Here is a 22,351-nt window from a genome sequence, read left to right as displayed (position 1 = left end):
TTGATTTTGCGACAATTTTTGGGAGCGATTTCTCGAAATCGTCAATCACTAGTGCCAATAACACTAAACTGTGATCAATGTCCAAAATGTGCACCTACGAAACGCGATCGTTCCTCGAAAATATGAAAACGTACGGTTCGCGGTCTTCATTTCTAATTACGTGGCAGGTAATGTTAGAACTAGTCCATGATTACCTCGAAGAAGCACGACAAAACACCCTGAAGTTTCGAAGCGGAAAACTCGGGGTATCCGATTTCCGAGCAAGTACAGGCACAGTCGGCAAATGAGGGGAGGGAACACGAATCGAGGGGAAACAATTACCCTCTCTCTTTCAGTACCGGGCTAGTCACGTGACATTGTGACACTAACACGACAGAGACGGAACGGCGTCACGTGACCGGGCCGTGTAGGAAGCGTGGGGGAATGGCGCGGTAGAAGGGGAAATCGGAGTGGGGGGACAGTCTCGATCCAGCGATTATGACCAGTGTCGCCAGATGAGGGGAGGGAGCACGAATTGAGAGGAAAACTTACCCTCTTTATGTCTGCATTGGGTTGGTCACGTGACATTGTGACAGAGACACGACAGAGACGAAGGGCGTCACATGACGCGATAGAAGGGGAAGTTAGAGCGGAAGAACAGTCTCGTTCCGGCGATTATGACCAGTGTCGCCAAATGAGGGGAGGGAGCACGAATTTAGGGGAAAGAGTTACCACGTCTCTGCCACTACCGGAGTATGCACGACACAAACGAAGTGGCGTCACGTGACCGGGCCGAGGTCGAAGCGTGGGGGAATAGCGCGGTAGAAGGGAAAGTTAGAGTGAGAGAATAAGTCTTGATCTGGCGACTATGCGACTACAGCCAATGTAAGGCAAGCGAGATCTTTCTTCCCCACTGGGCCACTCCTCGGTCCGTTCTTGCCGAGATTATGCAACCCGAACGATAGCGTCGATGGTGCTCGAGCCAGCAGCGGGAAAATGAGAGGAGGTAGAGAGAGAGACGGAGCGAGAGGAAGGTAGCACGGACAAAACACGGTGGAAAAAACTCGTTAAAGGGCGCGGAAAAAACGGGGAAATCTCGTTACACGGGAGACCAGGTACACGGTCGCGTTTCGCGTGACACTGGACCGCGGCGAGCCTCGCAGCGAATAAATCCTAACAAATCCGAATTTAAAGGGGTGACCGCGATCGTGGTCTCGTTCTTTCGCTCGGTTCGGCTGCACGCCTGTAAACCGTAACGAGGTTAAAGTCGAAGATGACAAGCAACCAGCATCAAATGGCCTTCGGCCGCATAAGGAGCACGTAGACACACGAACGAACGAACGAACGAACGAGCGAGTGAACCGGGTATAAAAGACGAGCGTCTCCGTGGGTTGGGAGGAGGAGAAGCAAGGCCTGAAGAGGCAAGGATGAAGGGCCATGAAGGCGTTCTTAATGAGACCCATTCCACCAGGTAGCACGAGGTTTCTGAATCCACGGGTTCTTCAGCCCGGCCGGCACGGCGCGGAGCGGCGCGCAGCCGTGCGGCGTAGAGCGGAGCGGCGCGGTGTATTGGTACGTGCCGCTCTACCGCTTCAAATTACGGAGAAAAGGATCGAGGCTTCCCGATGACAGTAATGATTACGTTACACACCACCGTCCGCGGTCATGTCAATCGAATTTCGTGAGTGCACTCTCGAAACGTGCCCTCTCGCCTCGCCCGGAGATATCTCGAGAGCAACCGATCCCTTCGGGTACACACGCTTCTTTCCAACAGGTTTTTAGCCCGAGGGGAAATGATTTTGTAAACCCTTTTTTTGTTGTTGCACGTTCCGTGCGTTATTGCCATGCGTAAAGAATCGCCGACGATAACCGACGCCGCACCGGGACCAGCGAGGAAAACAACTGGACAGGCCAATTGTCATTGTTGTGTTCGATTTTGTGTGTCGCGCGAAGTTACACTATTTCAACGGATGCGTTCGACACGATGGCGAAGAATTTTCTACCATGTTGTTTTTCGCGAGGTTTCGAAATCCGTGTTTTTTTCTGTTGGAGTACCGAGCACTGGATATTACTTTTGAACACGTCATAGTTCTATATAGTTTGTGGATATATTTATATTCTGGTATGTATATAATATGTCGCACCATCTATTGGTCCAGCGGTGTGCAATTTCTTGATTGCTAATAGTCTTTTGTATTTTGTTAGTTAACGCCCCAACTTATTTAATATTTAGGATATTTTTTTTTATAGCTCGAAGTTGCCTATTTGTATGCCAAAAAGTTTTTCTGTGATAATATCTCTGACAATAATTACTCTGATAAAAAGTATCATAATTACTCTGATAAACGTATTTCCTCCATTTTTGACCTTGTGTGACCTTGAAGGTCATTATGGCGTATACGAATGGGTTCGTTTTGGCACATGCTTTCGTATGATATGAAACGATACATAGTATTCCATTTAAAAAATTGTCACATTATTGTTATTACTATTACACGAAAGAGAGTACATACAGTGAATTCTCGATACGAGTCAGTTGCGCAGTTTTGGCGACTGACTCTTAGACGAAATCTGAGGTCTTCGCCGAGCATCGCATTTGAAATACACAGAGCACGCTGAAAATCCAAGAGTCACATCCGTCTATAAGTCATAAGCCTGTGACTACTAACAGATAGTGACAAGAAGACTGAGAAAATGTCTTTCTCCGATACAATGTTGCATGTAGCTCGAGAGACGACTATCGAGCTTCGGCCCCTGACTGCGGTGGTGTAGGTAGTTTCACTGACTCCTAATCGTAATGTTGGCACTGACTCGTAACGAGAATTAGAAAGGTTACATAATTTCACAGGGTGACTTTTGTGACCGAACCGAATGCCTTACAGTTTTGCCGCGGGGTGTAACACCGACGAAAAATTGTTTACAAACCTACAGTTTGGAAATCGACGACGAAAGATTCCATAATTTTCGACCCGGTCTCGTTTTTATTGTCGGAATTTGTCACGGGCTTGGCTCGGAGCATTTTCCCGAATAAAGCGGGTGGGATCTTTTTCGCAATCAAATCATTAATCCGATACGCTTACCGGAAGGGGCAAAAAGGGGACAGGCACGTACACGAGGTGGGCGGGGATTCGCGTCATCGAACGTCAATATTGCGCATCAGCGCGAAAACAAGAGGGAATTTCAGGCCGAATGACAAAATCTCCCGATAAAGAGAAATATTCCCAGCCGGGCGGCGTTAAATGGCCAATGACTGTCCACCGGTTGGAAAATTCCCAGTTTTCGGGGCAACGGCAGGCTCTCTCTCTCTCTCTCTCCCTCTCTCTCGCGCAGAATGATTTGGCCACTTGTTGAATTCGAAACGGGGAGTAGTTGTCGGTGGTAAAATGGTTTGAGAACAGATCGGGGAAGAGCACGCCGCACCGGTGGGCCTCACTTGTTGCAATCATCAAATGGAACAGTCATCGAACAGGTTGTTGTTCCGATGGTTAACCCGGCAGCGTACACACATCCGTTATGTGATACGGCTAGCCGACGACGATTCGTTTCCATGAAAATTTTCGCGCTGCCCTGCCGGCTTTCTGCCGGCGACGATAACTCCCGATATCGATCCGGAACTTGTCACGCGGAATTTTTCTTTGTAATGCTCGAAATGATTCGGTATAACCTCATCGCAAATCTAATTGATACCCGTGTCCGGTTTTTAAAACGTTGACAGTTACACGTCAGTGCGCGTAAAGTCACACAAAAATACTTATTTCCATAATATAGAGTCATTAAAAAAACTACGAGATTCTTTTTTACATTGGGTTTACTGGATCCGTCAAAATGGCGAGTTATAATATTTTTAAAAATAAAAAATTTATGAGGAATTATTAAACGAATTGATTTCATAAAAAAAAATGATTTGAAGATTTGTTTATTTATTTATTTCATGTGGATAGACGCATTCTTGTTGTTTTTATGAAGTAATGTAAAATAAAAAATACATTTGTATTAACAAAATATATTTTTGGTTTTCTGCAAACACATTTTTTCAGGAATTTGGATCATATCAATGTAAAAAGTAGAAAAATTTCCGATGCATTTGAGTTGTTAAATATTTAATTTTGTAATCAAAACAAATGAAATTTTTTAAATAATTTAGAAAATTTTTCTCTCTCCTGATATTTATTTTAGCACTGTTTTCTGCGAGGAATAAATAAATAAATGTGTAGATGCAATTACTAATTTTATGTCTCATAATTATAAAAGCGATATTTTGAATATATCTGAAAGGACTAGGAAAACAATGAAAATAATCGGGTTTCTATAACGTCTTGACACTTGTGTGACGCTAATGAAAGTTTGCTAGCATCGCCTTCGTAGGTTCCAAACTTAGAGAATTCAATTAGGTCAGCTGTTAATAAATTTTTGTTCCTCGAAGCGATCTGGCTTATTTCGCGTGTTCAGTTCTCCCTAAATAATCGTCCCTATTTAACCACTCGTGGCCATTTTAGGAGCGAACTTTTCAACTCCTCTTTATGCATCGCAATCACCCAACATTTCTAAAGCAAACATTTTCATAGTTTACGAAGTGAAGGAGCATTCACAATCCGTTGGAATACTAAAATTATTTAACATCTTTATGATAATTATGGTTGTGAAAAGTCAGAATAATTCAGGGAAAATTACTTTTTAAACTTATAAATAAAGTAATATAATTGAACGCTTTTTATTTAGCAACAAAAATACTTCACCTTCTAAAGAAACAAAATAAGTGAAATATTAAAAATTTATTTTTGATATTTAATTTATTAGTGGAATATATATTTATTATCCATGCGACTCATAATGAGTATACTGCGGGTTTTATACATTTATGACAAAATTTAGTGGTTGATATTTAAAATAGTGGGGAAATTAGAAGAATGGGATCATGTAAATACATTATTTTCAATCTATGTAATTGATGAAGAAAAATTGTATTTGTTAAAAGTACATTTGAATTGGAATACTCCACAAAATAGTTTATAAAAAAAGCAAACATTTTTAAATAAAATTGTAAAAAGTTATAATGCAAATACGTCAATTCCTACAAATGGCTACACTAAGTCTGACGTCACCTGCGAGAATACGTAATCAAAATCTATATTTGAGTATGAAATTTCAAAAGTGACCTTCACGAAGCTTCTCAAGGTCGCTACTAATTTTGGGGTCCTGGGCTAGCACTGTTCGGGGGGCTACCCAATTAACCCAAATTGACTCGAGTGCCAACATTTTTTGTATAATTCATTTTTCCTTGTGTTTTCAATCAAAAATTTTGTTTGCCGCAGGAGGTCCCTGAGCAGCGGCGCATAAACTCCATGCCCAGATCCGCCTTTGGTGCACGAGCGTCCCCGTTCGGAGTTTTTATCGTGGGCTCGATCGGACTTGACAAAAATGTTCCGAGTTGGAAGCCGAAGGGTCAATCGGTTCGACCACACACGCGTTTAAATCAATCGTCCTTTTCCTGGAAGTTCTGAGCGCGCCCTTAAGGGGCTTCTCGCTTACGTCATCCGGCCTTTGGTCGATCGACGGCCCTCCGAAGACCTATTACCTTATTTACGATTCGCGCGGTCATTATCTCCCGGCAACAAAGTGAACCAGCCGGTTTTTCGATTCTGCGTGCGCGTACCCGTCCACCCACCCATTTCGCGCACACACGCGCACGCACGCCTCGATCACATGAACGAACGTGTGCTCCTTCATTGATCTCATTGGTGTGAAAGGGGAATCGTGCAGACAATGAATACAAAGGCCGCGTTACATAGAAACGCGGGCAGAAGCTCTCTCTCTCTCTCTCTCTCTCTCTCTCTCTCTCACCCCCCCCTCGCTATCTCTCGGCCTTTCTCCCTCGCGTCGGAACACCTCGGGAACGGAAGACTTTTGTCTTCTCTCGTTAATAACAGTTTTGACAGAGCCCGGCGATACGCACGGATGATTGGACGGCTCGCGGCCGAGGCAAAGAAGAGAATTATTGAAAAATTGATTTTTACGATTACGAATCGTCCTTTTGATCAGCGCGGAGCATTGACGCGATCGCGGCGACTCATCTCGCGCGCGCGCGCGCGTACCCGCTTGAGCGACGGTGAATATGTGTGAATCGTTAAGCTCAAAGAGCAAAATCCGATAGTCGCGTCAAAGAACCATCGAAAAAAAAGAGAAGAAAGAGAGCCACGTAATTAAAGGAAAGAGAGAAAAACGAATAAAAATTCATGCGTCGATGTGCGCCCGTCGTCGTCGTCGTCGTCGTCGTCCTCGTCGTCGGATGGGGAACGCGGCGTGGACATTTTCCACGATGACCCCCGTTGATCAGTGGACCAAAGAGAATCGCTTAGCAAAACGCTCGTCTCACTCGGTATACAGCGGCTGATCAAATTAATAGTCACTTGTAGAAATTGACGAATTTACATTGAAATAATTGATTTTCATACCACACTCTAGACACTTCTGTTATTTTTATTAAGTATTTTATATTTAATATATATCGTTGAGTATAAATTTAAATTTATGTTAACTTTACATTTATTTAAATATAAAGATATTACGAATTTATGACAGAAAATTAACAGGTGAAATACAGATCAGTGAAAATATTAAAAGAATGTGAGGGTATCAATACGTTAGTTTAAACTTATTAAAATTGTTAATGAATTGTTTAATTTTTTAATTGTTTCAAATGAGCATTACTTATTAAGTATACTAAGCATTACAGTAGAGTCGCGATAAGTGTGACAATCTCCTACACGATAAGTGTGAAAAAATATCCCCACTGCTGCGGGGTATACCCCTCGAGGGGCCGTCGAAGTTCGACCGCTCGACTCGGCCGAGAAATGTAACATGACACGAGTCGGGTATATCGGTGAGCCAATACTGAGTGCAGTGACAAAACTTGTTTGTTTTTCATTATTTTTTCATGAAACTTTTACCGACACGTTCGTGACATTTTTCTGATTAAAATGACTCCAAGCACGACATAATTACGTTCGTAATGACTTCTGTAACAAGAATTGACATTTACGGTAGAGGTACACGAATTCTTAGCTTCGCTTGTTACACAAGTAATTATGATCGTGGCTGTATCGTGTTTGGTGTCGTTTTAATTAGAAAAGCGGGACGAATACGATTATGGCATAAGTTTCATAACAAAATAATTAAAACCGAAAAAATGTTTTGTCATTGGATTGGTATATCGTCTCACCGATACGCTGGTGTCGTCGGTCGCTCGGAGTGTGGCTGGCGGGAAAATGTAAAGAAATCTCGAGGAATCGTGTCTACACGATAAGTGTCAAGTTTCGGCCCCGAGGTAGTCACTCTGTATAGTGCACCTCCGAGTAAAGTGTTCATATAATTTTATCGAAAAAAATTTCAAACTGTTTCTGTTGTCTAGAGTATATTGATGTATCATACTATTACAAGAAAATATAAGTTGTTTTAATTACTAGGAAAACAAAGTTTGTTATTGGATCCTAACGCATAAGGAGATAGGACAAATGTGGAACGGCGTCCTCATTTTATTCAGCGGGAAAGTGTCTAATTGGATGAGTCACCGATATCGAAAATTATTCAAATCATGCCGCTGTTGAAAGTCAGACCCGCACTTGAATAAACATGGATGCATCGATATGCAACTTCGTCGAATAGGCACAGGAGGTTCGTGTGCGTGTACAGCCACGCTGATAGTGTATTCCGCGCAAATAACAGTCTAGGCTAGCGGTAACCATCGGAGAGGTCTCCCATTCGACTCTATCCCCTTCTATAGCAACCGATAGAGGCAGAACGGAGGGACTAAGGGAACCAGAACGAGAGGATTAATGAAGATGAAGTAGAAGAACCATCGTCGATGAAATGAGGGCTGGAGCAGTACAGAGGGTCATGCTGCACGGCCCAAGTCCCTTCCATACTATCCGATAGACATAAAGTGAGAGAGCCAACATAGACGGAGTGAGGCAATTAACACGTTAGATACGGACGTCATATTTGCGATAATCACCGTTTAATGTTCTACGCGCGAGAAGAGTGTCCAACAAATTTTGTGTGCCTTTCCATTCGCGGCGCGTGATGCAACAGAAATCAGTCAACGACGCTGTGCGACGAATTATGATAGCACATTTTACATTTTTTAATGTTTCGTAGTAAAAACTAGTAGTAACACATTGTTTATGTCGGTACTAGTTTCGGGCATGCCTGGTATGTGCAACGTATGCTCAGTCCACAATATTCACTTCGAGAGAAAAGTTTACGAACGCAGATGTAAGGTTTACGAACGCAGATGTAAGGTTTGCGGTACGCAACCGGGACAAAATGGCAGCGCAAGCACAAAATTTACGCTTCTACAGGGTGTTTCAAAGTTATTTGTCGCGACCACTATAGCGTGCACCTGTGGCTAGGTGGAGATCTGTTAAGAAAAATGGAACGCAAACTTGACCTTGACCCTTTTCTCAAGGTCAAACATTTTTTTTATTGCATTCTATAATACTCATCGCGAAGAACAAAAGTCTGAAAGGAACTTATAACGTCTGAAAAAGATTCAAGCTGTTTGGTCCACATTTTTAAAAGTTATTCATTTTCAAAGGGAATACTTTTTTCTATAGAAGATTTTCTGGGTGACGAGAGAAATCTTTTCGTTGTCAAAGTAACTTGAAAAATTCAATTTCTACCGTAATGCAATCAAGAAACTTGTAGTTCGTTGGCAGAATATAATTGTTTACTAGTACTGTCAACAATCAGTCGTATACGAGAACCAAGTAAAATGCATCAACGTTTCAGGTTTAAATGACCGTGCGTAAAATCGTTTGCAACGTTGATTCGCTGGTTGACATTTCTTGGGAGTGAAAAAGCCACATTGCAAGGCATGCATTTAATAAAAAAAAAATAAATTTATCACCGGACGACACGCGTTTCATTACCTCTGATGTGCGTAAACACATACTCCGTTGCAAATATTCCTGATTAAATTACCGTGAACGAGGCACATAGACTAATTACGGTGGGGGGGGGGTGGTACTCGCGTCGTAGAATGGCGCGTATCTAATTTATTGAAGCGGAAAAGAAAACGAAACGCGACGGTTACGCAACCAGTCCTTTCCTATTCACCAGAATGTTGAGAAACTGTTACGTAGAGGTAAGGAGGTGCTTATACGCTCGGTAATCGAACGCAAACAGGCGAAAAATAAACTGCAAAGTGAGCGCGCGTTCATCTATCAATGTTTAAGCTCCACTCGTTGCGTCGGTATGGTTGTTTTACAACCAGAGATATAATTACGTTGAAAGTAGTATCGGAAAACTGCGCGAAGTGGCTATTAAACATAACTATTATGTGATTTAAAGGAACGCAATAATTTACACTTCTGCCTGGATCGTTCGAAAGAAATTAACGCGTTCTATTAAACCCTCCGTGTGCTGTGACAGAGTCATTCGTGACCCGGCGCGGTAGCGGCAGTGTCGCCAGAGCGGGGAAACTGAGGGGAATACAGTTACCCCCTCTCCTGTCATTGTTTAGTCACGTGACATTGTGACGGTGTGACGGACCGTGGTAGTCGTGGAAGGGGTAAGATAGAGTGGGAGACAAATCTTAATCTGGCGACACTGAGCAGCGGTAAAATATCGGCGTGGGTCAGAAATGACTCCGGCATAGGCCTAGAACTCGCGAGAGTCCGAGAGTTAATACGAGTACTTCAGAAAATTGTGGAAAATCTTCCATTTCAATATTTATGGAACTTTTATTTCGACTATAATTTATGTAGACTTTAGTTCAATTTTATTTAACCTTTACAGCGGCGGACCATTCATTTTGGGGCCCCGGACTAACACTGCTTGGTGCCTTACCTAGTTAACAATTGCTGTGTACAGGGTGTAAAGAAATGTTTAGTCTTGGCTGCCATAGGCGTATTCTACATCTTCGGATCGATGAAGATTTGTAACAAAAAAGTTGCCGCAAAATTGTCCCTAACCTTGAATTTCAATGTCGACATATTTTTTATTGCATTGTATTCTACGCGTCATGTCAATAAAAAAAAATGTTGACCTTGAAATTCAAGCTCAAGGACAATTTTGCGGCAACTGTTTTGACAGATCTTCATCGATCCGAAGATGCAGAATACGCCAATGGAAGCCAAGACCAAACATTTCTTTACACCCTGTACACTTTGCGTTCGAGAAAACGCGAATTAACAAGTTGATATATCTATTGTAGGTATTTCTCGGTCGAATATTTTTTTGAAATGCTTTTCGCCGTTCGCTAGACGGGTCACCCTAATTGGGGCGTGGTGACTGGGTGACATCATGAACGTATCATTGTTCGGCGGACAGGCTGTATCATAATGTCCCTGTGTGTTCGACAGCAATGATGTGTATCGAGTCAGAGGATCTGGAATCGAAGAGAATCGTCAGCGTTCTTCGGGAATACGCTCCATCAACGACCGGGTTTCCACGGACGATAAATCCTGCCGGAGTCGCGGCGCTCGGGTTAAGGGGAAGTAGCAACACCCAGGGGTGACTATAGGGCATTGTGTGTCGGGCGACGATGCTACTCGTCCGGAGGAACGTGTAGCGTGTACACGTGCTCGTGCAATCGCACACAACGCCCCCCCAAGAACAACACAGTGCGCCGCTCTGTCGCTGGATCACGTCGGCCTGGGTTTGCGGCAACCAACCGGCCGACGGAAAAGGAAAGAGAACGATGGCGAGAGCGACGGAGAGAGATGGAGACAGGGCGTGAGAGAGGGGGCGGGAGAGGGAGAGGGAAAGAGCGGCTCCATTCCGCCGATCCTCTCTGCTCCGGCGCATTGTGCGCATTGCCATGAAACGTCTAACCTATAATAATCATACCGATATACAAGACGAGCTCCGTAATGCTTGCTTCTCGTGCACACGCACACAAGCACCAGCCGCGCGTACGTGTGTGACCCGAGCGGTAACGCGACCGTCAATCCGCCATTGCGACATGGACGTGAGGTTACGCGCGTGAACGAGAAGCAAGCCTCAACTCTCTCTCTCTTCCTCTCTCACTCTCTCGTCTCTGTGGCCCTTGCTGCCACCCAACGCGCTCGATCCGCCAACGAATGCTAGCCGAATGATGAACATTTAGCCGAGACACCCTCTATACGTACACACTCCTGGACGAAATGACAGCACATGCGTGCTGTCTTTAATTTATCGAAGGCTGCAATGGCATTTCCGAATGAAGATTAGTAGACTGCGGATTTTATGCGTTCACGATAAAACCGAGCTGATAAAATACAAAACTGTTACGACAGAATAATTTAACTGCACCATTGCGTCATATTCGGCTTATTAAAACTATTAAACGAGTAAGAACATTTTTATTGAAATTCTGCTTCTTACGATTGATCCAGCAAACTTTCATTTCGCATAGAAATCCGCAGTGTACTTGTAACTGAAAACAAAACACGTTTCCCGATTTTCAAGGAGACATCGAGGTCAACTCTGTTTTTAAATGGAACGGTGTGGCCTTTTATTTACATTCTGATAGTGGGTTTCAAGACGAATACCTATTATGAAGGTGATTCAAGGTCACTCAATCTTAACTGCAAAAGAAATTGTCGCAAAGCACTCACCGAATAGTTTTGTGTCTTTTGTGGTTGTTGGCACACCGCTCTTGTAATTATTGATAAGGGTTGCAGAACATAAACTAGATAAGACTATAATTTTTCGTGAAAGGTCATATGAAGGTCAACTTCGTTGTTTTAAATACTATGATATATTTTTTAGTACATGCAACTCGATATTAGGTTATAAAACAGCATTAACCTACTTATGTCGAAAAGTTAATAGTTTAGCGACTTAAAATTATTTATATGGAAATATCTCCTACACAAAGAGACATAAGTAGGTTAATACTTTTTTCTAACTAATGTTGAGCGTGTATTCCTTGATCGAAACGTTTCATGAGATTTACATTCTAAAATCTGACGTTTCGTATGCAACAACCTAACAACATTTGGGTTAAAATGATCCTGCAGCCGCCATCCAAGGGTTAACAGCGCTCGTCGACTGTTCGAGTACTCGTGTCGGGAACAGCGTTCCAGAATAATGTCATGCGACGTCTTCAACATATAATTTTTTTCTCATAGACAATTGTAGCACGAGTTCGTCGCCACCCTGTATATTAGATGTTTTATCTCTCCCATCAGTTACACGCTATCACAGCGTAGCTTCGCAAATTCTGACTGCTCAGCTCAGACAGCAGGAATTTCACAATGTTCTCTCCCTCCCTGCTTTTCACCTTGGTCTTCTTCAACGAACCGCCTCCTCCCACCCACTCAGCCACCCTTTAAATTCAGTCTAGGCTCCCCTTACAAAGCGTGCCGGTATTTGTTAGCGCATTTTATGTCCCGACATTGATTGAGCATACATATTCCGTTAAGGCGTTCCTCCAACAGACGTTCCAAATTGTGCTCTCCTCCATTATGATGGAGCATCCCCCGTTCGTTTTCGTTCTTTTCTCATCGGGCGAATATACGCGCCGGAAAATGCAATCTAATAGTTTAACCCAGCATTTCAGAGAATTTATTCGTTTCGGGTAACTTCTTCCTCCATAGTAACACTTTCATGAACTGTTTCATTACTTTTCACGAATTAAAGGGGTGGGGGGATGGATCCTGGAGCGAATTAATACTCAATATTAATTTTAGTATACTCAAATTAATTCGAATTTCCGGAATTTTTTATAAGAAAAGTATTTAATTCGACACCTCAGGGGTATTTTTTTAGCTAATGAAACAGTATACAAATTTTTTTAGTACAGTAAAAATAGTATAAAAAAGTATTAGAAACTTTTAAGTAAGGAAATTATTACTTCCTTTCTTATTTATTTCCTTAATTATTTCTTAGTTAAGTAAAGAAATTATTGCTTACGACAAATAGCTCATTACTGAATTTATATAAAACTGGTATCAACTACTATAATAATATAAACGTGGTCGTCTGGTAGCTTTAATGTAAAATCAGCAATTTTATGTTTTTGGAATTTGTTAAAAATCGATTTTGCAGTCAAAAATTCTGAAAATATTCACAGCCGTGTGTGCTGTTCGGGAGAATGTTCATGAATTTTTTCCGTAATTTCTGGTTAATCAGACAGAAGAAATAGAGCATAATTCATTAAATCGTCTTCACCCTGTAACTACCCTTGTGGTGGAGCTGCTAATTTGAAATTTACCACAGAGGGTTTTCTTTAAGGACCCTGTCGAATGGTATGAAGAAAGGTCAATTTGATTTGAGGGCACATTTGACCCCTTTACACGGCTATACCCTTCCTGTTTTATTATAAAGCAAACAAAATTAATATGAAGGATAAATCACGAGGATAAAATTTAACTAAAATAATGTGCATAGGGTTCTAAGGAAATGCATATTTTCTTAAAATTTTTTCTAAGCTTTCATGCAACCTAATTTTCTGCGTTTATACCAAATACTGTGTCCGAATAAATGGAAGAGTGTGTAAAACATCCCTTGAGACATTATGGGCTTCAAGGATTTACTCTTTACTCGGGGATTTTATCTTAGGTCTCCGACTTATTTATTCAAAAAAATCACCCCTTTTCCGGCGGAACAACCCTCTGGTCTGACCTTGGATTAACAAGGTCTTCGTCCAACCGTAATGTTTCACCAGCGAAATCAAGGGATCCTTCGAGTAGCCATCTAGTGGACCCTTCAAGAAGCTCGATGTCTCATGAGTAACTTCGACCCATCAAGTGACCGATATGAAAGTGTATACAGTGATGTCTTAATCGTGAAAGAGATGTACACGTTAATTGTGAAAATTTTATCCGCATTACCACGTGACATGATGCAATACTAATCCAATAACAATTTTTTTTATTTAAATTATTTCTTATGGAACTTATACAACACACATATTACATATGTGACTTACATATTTGTGACATTTTCCTGATTAAAATGACACCAAACACGACATAATTTGGACCATATTTGTTTATTTAATTCGTGACACAGCAGAACCTCGATTATCCAAACTAATCGATGAGTGTTCGGATAATACAACACTTACCTAGCTGCAGTGTTAGAAATAAACTGTGTGCATGTGAAACATGTGTACTGATAACAGAGTTCGGATAATCGAGGTTCTACTTACACCGTGAATTAAACGACTAAATGTGGTCAAAATTGCGTCGTGTTTGGACTCATTTCAATCAGAAAAGTGTCGCGAATATGTTGGTAACAGTTTCGTAAATAAATAATTAGCAACAAGAAAGTTTCATCATTGGATTGGTATTGTTTCACCGATACTCCGATGCCGTTTTGTTCGACCCTAGCAACCAAAGATCAAAGAACATGATACAACTGACTGTCTGTACATGATATAACTGACATTTCAGTCGCGAAGTTTTCACATATGTCGCGTTACTGTAAATGTGTTCGTCACACGCAAGGGACGAAGCATACAGCGTCCACGACAAAGACACGTCCCTTTTATTTTTCTGTTCCATCGTTTCAATGTCTTTTTACACGAGTCTATAGTCAACCTACATGTACGTCTGAATTCTTTATTAGAAATAAATGGACGTTAGCTTCACGACCCCTGTAGGGAGGGATGATGAGAAATTGTAGAGGAAGTGTATTAACATTTAAAACCCTCACGGAGGAGAATAATTGCGGGTAATAGGAAAATTGCTACCATACTTTGGCGTAGAAAATTCTCCAGCAACGATGTATGGAATTACAGGGAACCAGAAAAGATAACAAATGAGTTTAATAATACTCTTATTTTGCATGCGACTTAAAAACTTTTGCAGTATCTGGGTTTGATTTTATTACATAAATTATAAAAATACATATGTTGATATATATAATTCTGATGCTGATGAGGCAGTATTCCACGTAAATATTTTTTGTAGGTGGACGCATAGAGGACATATGAAGGTCAACTCCGCTTTTCAAATTAGAATAGCATGCTATTTTATGTATTATCTAATAAGACGTTTTAAAATACGTACAGTGACCCAAGACGACTCAAGGTCATCACTCCACAGTTTATTTTTCGCATATTACGTTTTTTGGCATTTCTTTTGAATAAATACTGTAATGTCTATTACAGTTAACGTTTTCCTTAATAAGTCCAAAAACGATATTACCAAATAATCTTTATTTTCGAAATATCACAAGTGTTTATAAAAAAATATATAATTTTATGGAAATTTTGGGCTGCCGTAGATTGAAGTCGAAGACGACCAGCTCGGGTCCATCCCTAAGTTCCGCAATCCAACGATCATTTAAGAAATCGAGTAAGTATCTCCCAGATGCACGAAGGGGAGGGGGGGGGAGGTCGTCGCCTCGAAGGAGCGGTCTTTTGATCGATACGCATCATTCGCCGCGCGACAATCATGCGGATGACAGTGACGTCGGGGTTCCGCGCCCGTGGCGCGCGCGCGACTCCACGTATCCGTGCACAGTGTGCACGCACGTACCGCGTACACGTGTGTAAACAATATGGCCGCATATGTGTGCCGTATATTTCTGACCGTGCCCTTCTGCGCTTTAACGAGGATGGCCGAGGGTCGAACCTCGTTCGACATGTAAATGTAAATGTTGGACAAGAACCAGCCGACGGTCCTCAACCCTCTTTTAATCCGGGGCTGGATCGCGTCGTGGGATCAAGGCCGCCCGGTGAGAATCACTGGCGAGGACGCTCGCTGACTCCCCGGTGTGGCAAGAGTGTTGCGACGTTCTCGACACAGTTGGCAGTGGCGATCAATCTTCCACGACCAAGTTACATTCTTCGGGGCCGAGAGCGTCCGTCACACGGCGAAAAACGCGCCGCGACTCCACAATGCCCGCCGGAGGAAGTGGGGTGGTCTGAAAGTCTGAAGGCAGAAAACGCGGTCGAACCCGACGCGCCGCGCCATCGCGGCTAGAACTTCCTCCTCGAATGAAGTATAATACCGATCTTGGTGCCAGGCCGATTGAATTGCGCGCGCGCGCGCGCTCGGAGAGAGATTTGTGGTTTCACCGGCTCGAAGGAGAGTCGAGAAGAAGTTTCATCGGTCCTGTCCGTCGCCGGAATGCCCTTCTTTATTGGCCATGCCCGGCATTAAGAATGGACAGTGATCGCTAACCGATCGGATCAACAGCGAGCAACGCGGAAATCTAATCATGGTAATTTAGCCGGGATTTAGGAGACACTAGGCGAGTACGGAACGGTGATCGATGCTAACGCGATCCCGGAGAAAGATCTGACTCGATTGAACCGCGTGCTGCATTAGACTTTTGTGGTCTCCGGGTGCCACTGGAAAATTCCATTTATGCAATCCGTTTCTCTTCGGTTCCTCCCGAGCATTGTCTTTTGACTCCTTGATACCTCGCGATATGTATCTTTGTCTTCCTGATGTTAACACTGAACCTGCCTCGGTCGGATGACCGATTTTCACACTTATGGAATATTTGATATTTCACAGTTCTGGAATATAGGATATTTTACAATACATCATACTTCACAATTATGGAATATATGATACTTCACAATTATGGAATATATCATACTTCGCAATTATGGAATATATGATATTTCACAATTGTGGAATATATGATCCTTTACAGTTATGGAATACCTATATGACATTCCACAATTATCGAATATATGACACTTCACAATTATGGAATATATACTTCACAATTATGGAATATATGATACTTCACAATTGTGGAATATATCATACTTCATAATTATGGAAGATATGATATTTCACAGTTATGGAATATATGACATTTCACAATTACGGAATACACGACGTTTCACAATTACGGAAATTATGAAAACGCTCTTACAGGAAATGACTGAATTGACTCCTTAATTAAGCACGAGTTGTAAACCGTACAAAGTTTAAGTAAATATTCCTTTGCATATTTCGTGGTTGTTAGGTGCGGTGTTAACAAGCTGTCCCGTGCAATTTTCGTCCACAGTTTGAACGTGTTGTAGAGCCAATTCGGAACGAATCTTAGATAAATAAGTGGACAGTGAGTTCGTGGAATACAGATAACAACAACCCTTCGCCAACCGGCTAATGCAACTTGCAGAGAGTAGCAGCCAAACCGAATTGAATTATTCCTTTATCCGTAAACAACGTGACAATAGATCGTTAGCTAAAATCCGTGGCCGGATGAAAGGGGATATAATGAAAGTATTCGTAGGATGGACGTGGATTGCTCGAAGTGAAACCAAAATGAGAACCACTCGTCGGGATTTCAGTGGGTGGCGTTGGTCCCCTCATCAAATGCTTGTCATACCGTTCTTACCCTCAAACTCCGGAGCCTAACGGATCCCAACAGTCGGGTAAAGCCCGAGCCGCACCCCCGTGTACACAACGAAAGAGAGAGAGAGAGAGAGAGAGAGAGAGAGAGAGAGAGAGAGAGAGAGAGAGGGAGAGAGACAAAGAGGGAGAGAGAGAGAGAGAGAAAACGGGTGTGTATATGAGAAGAGGTAGAGGCGACAGCCCCAATGGACCTGCCGACGAAGGCTTAAAGCCCGTAGGCCCGTGATATAGCCCGTAGGCCTCGGGCTAAGAATTATGTCACTAAAATCCACCAATTACGGGGGATGCGAAGCGAAAACTCTTTTCTACGGATTCATAGTGTCCGGGATCAGTCAATAACCGCCCCACGAAATAACTTGTTATTCATCGGCCCCATCAGCAGTTCTGTTTTACGAACGTTCACGGCTTGACACGATCCTATCCGGTGAAATTATATCTCTACGCAATTTGTCTGAGGTAATTTAATAATTGTTCCAGCCAGAAACTCCATCCGGAAGCCTTCGCCGCAGCGAAATTCAAGCCCGTAATTGGACTGCAGATTTCTAAACGATTTTATGTTCTTACTGACCACTGTTAGATCCCATCGATCCTATTTAATACTAATTTATCGGTGTTGACTTACCACGGTGAAACTTACCAGGGACGCTATTCGATTGATGATAAAGTAGCACAGAATTTTTCATGTAAATCCAAAGTACAGTGTTTACTCGATATATGTCCAAAACGCGGGCTAGAGACATATATCGGCCAGAAGGCGATTCGAGGTCTCTCAAGCTTCTTGACCCCTCACTGGGTATACTCCGCGGTAGTGGGGATAGTTCTGGGACTTTTATCGGCTAGACATTTGGGACATATGTAGAGTAAACACTGTATTATTAAATTAGGAAAATTTAAACTAGAAATGCAGCGAAGGAAGGAAACAACTTCTTCACGTGATTGAAGAAGAATGTGGATATAGTGCGGTATGAACCGCACAAAATTATGAGCTGAGTCTTTAAGGAGTGGGAAGGAGAGGGGAGATAATACTGAATATAAAATTTTAATGGCGGCTCTTTATTCGTTTCTCAGGTATTAACGAAAAACTATCTGTACGATACATTCGATTCCGCCTATACATGCGTATAGATAACATAATTAACATAATCTATACATTATATATAACATAATCCGAGATGTTCAATGTTAAATTGTCGAATGTGACGCTCGCTCGAAAAAAACTAACCGGACCAATACAGTCAAACCTGTTTTTGTGCAGTAGATAGGGACCGTATAAAAAACGCACAAAAAAAAATATTCGTTAACTTCATAAATAGCTATAACAAATAATTTTTTACAACATATTAAAGAAACTTTTTCTCATTTTACACATGAAGAAATTTTCAAAGTGCACATAATTTAATACTACTCGTCGTAGTCCAAAACGCGCATCTTCTTTTGATGAGAACATTACAAGGGTGTTTGACTGTACCAATCTTACTACACCTCGAACGTTGTATAGGTCCGATTAGTTTTTCTGAAGCGAGTGCGAATAATTCTATTAATATCGATATTAATATCGCCAGAGTGAATAATTATGTACATATAGATTGTGCGTATATATAACGAGAAATTATATGTAACGAGTGAGCTCGAAAACATCTGCTTTGTTTTATATTCAAGATTTTAATTTTATATTCAAGATTCTCCCCCCGCCCCCTCGCCACTCCTCTCAGCTCATAAAGTGTGAGTAATACCGTATCACAGCCGAGAATGTCATAACTAGACTGCGTAATTGCCGGAACAACAGCCGTAATAAGGGATGATCAGAAATCCAGCCCCGATGTACCGCAGCGCATCGTTCGTCCAATGAAAAAGAGCATTCGTCTGATTACGATTTCACGAAACGTCGTACGCCGTAGCGGCCGGCGCGGCGATGGATTCATCAGCGAAACCACGCAGTTTCTTGCATCCTCCGCGATTAATCACTCGAAGCGCTTTTCATCGGACAGCCGATCGTTTTTATTCGCGTTCTCGTGCGCAAGATACGCGTATGCAGAGTGTTCTGACGCTGATGCTCCAGAATTTCATTACTTACAGCTCGCACCCCCACCCCCACCCTCTCCCTTCTCGTCAAAATAATCGGGAAACTGTTAGCGTACGCGAATACAAGTGAATTAATAGAATTCCTCGCGGAGCCAAATCGATCGCTCATATTTATTGCAATATCTCAGTCGAATCGATAAAATATAATCGAATTTTTCTCGTAAGAACTGTTTTTCTGCAGACTTTAGAAGAATTTAATTTGTTAAAATTATTCAGAGAAAAAGTACATTTTTATTCGACACCTCTCTCGTACAACTAACTTAGAAAATTTCTATTTTGAAAACAAAACACATTTCCCGATTTTTCAAGGAGATATCAAGGTCAACTCTGTTTTTGAACGGTGTGGCGTTTTATTTACATTCTGATAGTGTGTTTCAGGACGAATTCAATGACCTATTGTGAAGGTCATTCAAGGCCACTCGAGGACAACAAAAATGGGAAATAAATTGTCTCAAATCACCCTTCAAATAGTTTCGTGTCTTCTCTGATTGTTGGCAGACCGCTCTTGTAATTACTGACGAGGGACACAGAACCCGTAAACGAGATAAGACTATAAACAATATTAACACTAAACCTACCAAGCACAAAACATATAAAAACGAAACGTCTTATAGAAGGGAGAAGATTGAGTTTACTCAAAATTTGTACGATTTTCATTATGATATGTGCTTCGATAAAGAAGTTAATTTAGTGATCTGCTACGAAAACGTTTTTATAATTACAATAATTGTGAAATAGAAAACCGGTCATTTTGACCGTGGTAGGTTTAGTGTTAAATCATTCTACGAAAAAAGAAATCATTCTACGCATTTTTTGAACGGAGCAGCATAAATATATAAAATCTCTTATTAATTTGTTCAGCGTTGTAATATAAAATCTCGATCGTTTCGATTCATCCGGTATCCTCTCGCCGTGTTTATACAACGGGAGCAAACTTGACTTTTATTCTGGAATTGATACGAATTATATTATCATATCGTAAACAATGAAAATACAAAGTCGCGCAGAGCAAAATTCGCCAAATTACCCATAAATCGATGGGTAACGTTACAAATCACTGTATTTCCGGCGCGTCCGGGCCGCTGTTTGAACGGGCGGGGCTCGGGAAATAAAAACGGGCACGATCCGCTGCCGGTCGGAATAATATTTCGCCCGTCGAACGGAAATAAAGAATGCGTGGCTGCGTCCGAGCCTTTTTAAAATCCGGCTGTTTACGCGCCGAATAAAGTCGCGGCGACGCGTGTAAACGGATGGACGCGTGTCCGCGCGGCGAAAACACGAAATCGTCAGACCCAACGAATCTCGGAAACAACGAAACACAGGGACAATTAACGTCCGCGCGAAAGGCACGCGCGACGCGTTGAAGAGGTCGCGCCGCGCCGCCCCGTCGGAGAAGATGTATCGGGATCGATCGATATTCGGCCGCTGTTCCTCCGTAAAAACTGAATTACGAGTTTCTGTGCCGGCAGCTCGTAAGAATTTCGGGATCCGCGCTGCTACGACAAGAACCTCCGAGTGCTCATAAAAACTTTGGAACGGGTCCATTATTCCGGTATGCGGGGTGGGGGGTTAGGGGACGAAATGGGTCGGTGAAGATCGACGCAACGTTTTAAAGGCGTTCTCAAACGCCATGAAAACAAACCGGCGAGCATTCGCAAGGTGACTACGAACGCAGCCTAACGCTTCGCGGCGACTTCGGAATGTCACCCTCGAGAGCTATTAGCGAACAAAACCCGCTTGTAGACGCAAACTTCCAATAGGTGTCGCCTTTAGGTTCAAGAATACAAATCGTGTAAGTCTAGGACAGGCTTGGCAACTGATTGCTCGCCTGCATCGGCCTCTCGAGTCATCGCCCCAACTACTATGCCGAATTACCGGGACCATAGGGAGGAGGGAGGGTATGCCTATAGTGTTCAAACGATAGCCCTAACTTTTAAGTAGAATTAGGATGAGATGACAGATTTCCCGACGCGCGGCTCCCCCGAGTCAGCACGCTCGTGTAGGTAGTGGTTCGAGGAGCCGGTGCTCGTGATCAATTTGTTGCCCAGACCTGCTCTAAAGTGTATGGGTCCAAAGTCCATAGACACTCACCTGGCCTCAATAGACCCAAACTTGACCGAAGCGATCGTTGGCCGATTTCGGTCGCGGTGCTCAAGTGGTTAGATTCGGCACGACCCGGCCCGCCCTGGCCCGGCTGGCTCTAGGGGGCCTAAATGGTTTCCGAGTGTACCGCCTAGCCTTAAGATACTCGAATCTGGCTACAGTCACCCTTCTGGCCCGAATCTATGTACCTGCGGTCACCCAGGTGACCCAAGTCGGTCCATCCTGACTGTAATGTGACTCTGGAGGATTCGAATGGATCCCAATGGGTCCCAATTGAGCTTTAATGTGGTCCATGGGTACCCACCTAGCCACAAGGGATCCATATTCTAGCCAAGCCTTACGTTTGGCCCGAATCTATACGCAGGCGCCCAGGTAACCCGAGTTGGCCCGACAGCCCGACTGGGCCTTCATCTAGATCAATCCACGGGCATCTATTTAGCCTCAATGGACACAAATCTGCCCTCAGACCACTGTCTGAGCGAATTACTCAAGTCGTGGTCTTTCACGTGGTACACATCTGCATGTACAATCATATCTGACCAAGGAATACTAAATATGAAACGCGTTTTAATCATTTCAGAAATTCTTGTTCCCTTCATATATTTAGCAATCGGCTTCGATAATCAATTTCGAATTAGTTTATTCGACGATTGTTAACCTTCTCCGCGTAACGATTGATTTCTAACGAAACATTTGTCTGCAATGTATCTCTTGGTATACATGTTCGAAGGGTAATATCGTTGAATAAACGAACACATCAAACATTTATCAACAAATCAGTTATAATTAAAAGCAAAACCAAATTATAAATGGAAGGAAGAATATTCGTTCCACAAAATTCGCGAAATTACTCGTAAATCGCTGTTTGCATTACA

The 22,351-nt window shown here is 42.5% G+C and overlaps 2 protein-coding genes across 6 annotated transcripts in view; one reads left to right on the top strand and one right to left on the bottom strand.

Moving 5' to 3' along the window:
• The window catches only part of LOC143354002 (uncharacterized), a 156,135-nt gene extending 155,690 nt beyond the window's left edge, over positions 1–445 (top strand). Inside the window, exon 2 of the mRNA XM_076787658.1 lies at positions 415–445. The gene's annotated coding sequence lies outside the window, so the exon portion shown is untranslated. The remainder of the gene's footprint in view (positions 1–414) is intronic.
• Gro (TLE family member transcriptional corepressor groucho) overlaps positions 1–22,351 on the bottom strand; it is a 170,306-nt gene that overhangs the window by 127,923 nt on the left and 20,032 nt on the right. The gene's annotated exons all lie outside the window — the stretch shown is intronic.

Source organism: Halictus rubicundus, chromosome 5 (genome assembly GCF_050948215.1).
Source record: "Halictus rubicundus isolate RS-2024b chromosome 5, iyHalRubi1_principal, whole genome shotgun sequence".
In the NCBI taxonomy this organism is placed as follows: domain Eukaryota; kingdom Metazoa; phylum Arthropoda; class Insecta; order Hymenoptera; family Halictidae; genus Halictus; species Halictus rubicundus.
Note: the sequence above shows the minus strand (reverse complement) of the source record. Positions and strands in the feature narration are given on the sequence as shown.